Raw genomic sequence first — 6,000 nt, 5'->3', positions numbered from 1 at the left:
GAGAGGACTCTCTTTAATGATGTAGCGAATAGTTACAATGCTTCAATTTCTGCATAGATTCCAATCCCCCATGGCATAAACTTCTTTTTTGCATTTTCCTTCATTTGTTCATAATTAATGTTAATGCTCCAAATGGCCTTAGTTCCGAGCCCTGTATTGGCCATGCAGCTTGTTTTAAAATAGTTTTATTAATGTGCCTTGAATGTAAAGATCTAGATATGTTCTTTTGTCATTACAATATGGAAGTAATTATTATTTAATTAATCAAAACATAGCCTCCAATTAACAATGTTTTACAAGACATAGCACAGAATAAACAATTAAAACAAATTTTATGTTTCAAAGATGAGGAAGAAGCTTCACCATAATCATCAAGGAAATCGACATTATATCTTATATTTTCCTTTGTAATTTTATTTTTTAAATTAGATTTAATTTGAAAATGCATAAAATAAATGGAAGCCATTTATACAATCATAATGAATAAAAACTCAAAGTTAACATGTAATAAATAAAATTTAAAGTTCTTATTTTTAAAAAATATTTTGCAATATATTATATTTCTATATCTACTTAAAAATATCATTCTTATGAGAGCATATATTTGTGTTTTTATATTTGTTTTGAAGATATTATATCTATAATTAATAAAAATAAATTGACATGTAAATGTTTGAAAATTTAATAATATGTGTTAATGTTAACATAGTCATGTCATTCATTTTATCCTTTGTTGAGATTAATTTATTGTTAGTTATCAACTAAAATATTACTTAATAGCTATGTATTGTTTAGTTGTACATTATAGAGGTTATACCATTTGACCCTAAACACCAAACAAGATAGGTATTTAACACTCACTATTAACAACCAACGTGAAACTCCATAGTTGAATGCACAGGAACAAAGTTATTAATAATTTTCCTCTAAGATTATATATATATATATATATATATATATATATATATATATATATATATATATAATAGTAATCAATTTTATATTTAAAATTTAAAATATTTATCATTATTTAAAAAATTAAAAATCAAGTTTACAAAATCTAATTTTTTAATTGAATGAATGATTCTTAATATATCTAATGATGTAGAAGTAAAAGTTAAACTACTTCTTATTATTAATTTATTTTAAAATATTGTTATTGTTATTTTTTATTTTTTGACATCTACCAAAATGATATCATTCTTATGAGAGCATGTATTGTTAGTTATCAATTAAAATATTAGTTAATAGTTATGTATTGCTTAGTTGTATATTATAGAGGTATATACCATTTTACCCTAAATCGTTAAGTGAGATAGATATTTAACACTCACTACTAACAAACAATGGTTTCTATGTTTACTAATGACATCTCTTTGTATTTAATTAAAGGATTTTGTCAATCAATGACTCTCCTTCCATAGAATTTGAATATTGGTTTATAATAGGCAAAACCCTACCTTTACACTTCAATGATAAACAAGCTTACCATGTCATCTACCATTCTAGATTAAGTTCACAATTAAATAACCCACCACAACAAAAGGCACCCCTTGTTTCTATTATTTGCACTAGAATATTCCTGTTAAGAGAGGTTTAATTCAACATAAAAACTATACATTTCATTAATTTCTTGGTAATAAAATGTTATTACAAACATATGTTTCCCATGTTCATAAGTGTCATGTCCCTTTTCAAATAATTAAAAATAATAATTTTTGCCAAGGCAGGGAGGCCCAAGAAGGTGAAGTTTCGGAAAAAAGGGGTTAATCTTTGGAAACCGTTGGACTAATAAATAAAAATTATTATTAAAATATGTTTTACTAACCCCTCTTGGACGTGAGTTAGGGTTATGCCCTCTTTTAAAGGGTTTGGAGGCATTTTGGGCTCATTCTAGAACTTGATTTTGCCCATTCCTTTGTTGTTCTTCAGAGGCTGCCAAACCTGTGGAGAAGGAGACCCAAGAATGGGAGTTTTTAGGTTTATAGGAAGGCTAAGGATAGGATTTTAAAGCCATTCCATGTGCATGCTCATGCAGAGTTTTCCTTTGTGCTGAACAATGCAGATTTGTGAGTTTTCGGGTGTGTTTTTTGTAAGAGTTTAGTGTTTCCGGTTGAGTATTTCATATCAGTTTGGGTTGCTGCTGTATTTTAGAATTTTAGATGTTAAAATAGAGCTGAATATATGTATTTGGTCATGATTATACTTCTATGATAGATTATTAGTGTTTTTGTGGTGTTTCAGGGCTACTCTGTGTTGTTTTCGGGAGCCCGATGAGCATTGTTTTTAATCCTTCATTTGGGAGCTATTGTGTAAATGTTATATAGATCTAGAAATGTCATTTTGTAGGCTTTTATAGTGCTGAAATTTCTATAAAAATTTCCACTTTCAGATTTATTAATAATATGTGAAGCTGTGAAGTTTTTGGCACTATTTCGGGCATACCCGATTTGGGGTTTATTGAGAAATTGGTGGATCTTTGAAATATTGGTTGTTTGATTTTAAAGATATAATTAGAGGCTTGAAATATCATATAAAAATAGAAAAAGAGACATTTCAGTGGTATCAGAGCTATGATCTTGCCAGCTTGAAGGTTTGAAGAAGTTTGCATGTCAGTTTTGACAACTACCCAAATCTTGTATGTCATAATTTATGGTTGCATGTTGCTTCTAATCAACTGCATGTCAAAATTTATGGTTTCATGCTACTTCTAATCATTTTCATGTTATTTCTTGGTGAATTTGGTGGTTTCATGTTGCTTCTAATCAGTTGCATGTCAAAATCTATGGTTGCATGCTACTTCTATTCATTTGCATGTTAGTTCTTGGTGTTTGAAGAAGTTATAACCTATTGGGGTTACACTCTACTTTATCTAGAATGGATAGGTATAGTACAAAGTCTTAGAGGACACGATCTTGGACAATTGATATCCAGAGTCAAAACAGTAAGAAGGATGGTTATTTAAACGTTCGAGATAAACTTAGGAAAATAAGCTATGACATGTCTGAACAGTTGGTTGAGCACCACCATATGATGAATGACATGTTGTCCAACCCAGCTAAGGTGGATAAGTTGACTGGATTTCTATTTGGTATATTTTCTCATAGGGCAGATGACACAATTACCAAGAACTTGCATGAGGAGTTTGAGAAACTAGCTTATAGCCAGGCAGAGGTCTCAAATTCTACTCTACCATAGGAGGTAGTGGGTTTAGATGATGATTATGAGGATATTGTTGTGCATGATGGTGAGATACCTGGTAGAGATGAGCAGACATTGAGCATTCATGACTTTGCTAAGAAAGAGTACCAGGCATAGTTAGATTCTTCATCACATGAGGTTGAGGCAGGTAGTACTTCACATGATTTGTCCAGCTAGCTTAAGGAGAAAAAAGATAGTATTGTGTCTTCATTATCTCATCATGACAGGATGCAGGATATGATAGAGGATCACATTCAAATGATTCAGTTACAAGGTAGACATAAGGGAGTTCAGGGAAAGTTTTCTTGTGTTGACTTATAAGTGATTAGGGAAGGAATGGGAACAATGAAGTTGAGTTATTTACATCTTCTGTCAGATCGTGACCATCTTCTTAGCCTTGTTGGAGACTATTCAAATGCCTTGAGGAGGAAGGAGGAGGAAGTTGATAGGCTTTATCTTTGGTGAATACTCCATTGGCATTACAAGACTGGGAGAGACATGGGGATAAGCATGGCATGGAATTGAGTTTAGTTTCATCTTGCACTCCTGATACTCAGCTTTCTATGAATGGTAGATCATATGTGGTCATTGATAATGTTGCAAGTTCATCTTGCATTCACATCTAGGATATAGGGACAATGTCAGACAGGTATGTGGAATTAGTTGGTGTTGGTCATATTAATCAGGTGAGGAGTTTTCTTGAGTTACTAGCTGATTCTAGTTTACGGATATGGACTCGAGATTGTTATATTCGCATTTGGGATTCAGTTGACTAGAGATCTTTAACAATTTTTGGTAGTAGTGTTTGTTTGGGTGCTATCATGGATTTGATTAGCAGATTGCTCGGTTTTGTCTTTTCTTGTGCCAGTAGCTTGTTCAATGCTAGTATTAGTTTTTATACATTGGTGTTGGGCTTTGTTTATATATCCAATCGATCATACTTGCTGGAATGTGTTGATGATCTTTCATATTTGGCAGTGTGTACAGATGAGTCCCATGATCATATTGGCATTGATGACATCTAGGAGGATGCAGTGGGTAGTTTTGAAGACTTAGTTTTCTTGGTAGTTTCTTTTGGTACAGAGGAGTTAGAAAGTAGTGCTATAGTTTTTGATACTTCGTATGTTGATATGAGCTTTGGAGTTGATTCACAGGATATGGATGGTAATACGCTAGAGACTAGTAACTTTGAGGATACTCCTTTAGACAGTGCATCAGAGGAGGTTTGTAGGAGACAGTCTAGCCAGTGCCATCATGTGTCTAATCAGTTGAGAGTTAGTGAGCAAGACATTGCTATCGATTGCCAACATTTTGATGCTGCTCGTCAGTTGTTAGTAGTTTATGGATGGGGTTCTCCTACTAGTGATGAGCAGGAAGGCAATTATCTTTCCTTGACAGAGATCCACTCTTTATGGGAGGCTATTTGGATTTTGAGACATAATTATATGTAGTTGGTAGCTGACAGAGATTATCTTACGGAGTGGAGGAGTACAACATATGACACATTATTGGCCAAGGAAGATGAGGTGAGTGAGCTTACTCAACAACTCGAGGTGACTTTTGAGATTCTTGAGAGTACACAGTTGGCTCTTGAGGAGTTGCAGTTTCATTTGACTAAGGTGACCATGGAGTTGGAGCGACTGCAATCTTTACCAGATTCTATATAGTCACAAGCTATGGTGTCTAGTGATTTGAGGATGGCCATGGTCGAGATTGTTAGAGATAGTGGAGATGGGGATGCATCCATCCTTGATACTAACATTGGCATATCGGGTTCGTTCCCACTAGAGTCAGGTTCAGTTGAGTTGGGTGTTGTAGCAAATTGTTGGGGTATGCCTAACATGGTGGTGGCCTTTAGTACTAATGGCACAGAGACTAGAGATGTTGTATCAAAGATCATGTGTGATGTTGGTGAGCCGGCAGTTGGCATGGTTCCTGCTAGTAATATGACTCCCTTGACAATGTCTTCAGAGGTAGTAGTCAATTCCAACTTGGTTAGTGATCGATTGCAGTTAGTTTCATCTGGATTGTAGTCTGAGCCACCGACTGAGATTGGTGCATTCTATCGGCACTACATTGTGAGGTATGCTCATTAATTTACCTTTGATGACCATGTTGATGAGATGATGATACAAAGATGTACTTTGGTTCCTAGTGTTTATCATCAGTTATGGGATAGTTTGATGCCTCAAGATGAGAGTTGTGATGGGCATGACATGGTGATAGGTTTTGTATTTGACAGCTTGATAATACATGACTTAGAGCAGGAGTTTGGGAGTGATACTTTAGCAGTTAATGTTATTGATTCTACTCCTTTGGCTATGACGTCATCTGACTTAGTTGATGGTCAGTCACAGTGGGTTGTATCACTTGTTCATGAAAAATTTGGTTTGGGTTCCATTTCTTTCTATTTATCTTGTAATGTCTTTTCACGATCAACAGTGCATGGGAGTTATGGTTATGAAATAGTGGCTGGTGATTTGCAGAGTTGTGTTGATTGCAGGAGTTGTACAGTGTATGGATTCTCCATACTTGGTACAGTTTCATTCGGGAGCATTCACCATTGTTGCAGAGTTGGATTGTACATTTCGTATAGGCCAATGGGATGCATTAATGGTATTTCCTGCCTTGGTAGTTTGATTTGTCCACTTTACTTGGGTTCTAATGTTATAAGATTTTGTGTCTCATGGGTTTTTGATTGTGGCAGTGGCAATTTTGGAGTTTGGTTGAGCTGTAATTGTCAGTTTGATTATGGATTCCTCTTGGTTATATTGTAGAGGATATTGCAGGAGCCTATGT

Source organism: Cupressus sempervirens, chromosome 7 (assembly GCF_028749045.1).
Source record: "Cupressus sempervirens isolate cs-2001-9-10 chromosome 7, ASM2874904v1, whole genome shotgun sequence".
Taxonomy (NCBI): domain Eukaryota; kingdom Viridiplantae; phylum Streptophyta; class Pinopsida; order Cupressales; family Cupressaceae; genus Cupressus; species Cupressus sempervirens.
This window is presented reverse-complemented; position numbering follows the sequence as displayed.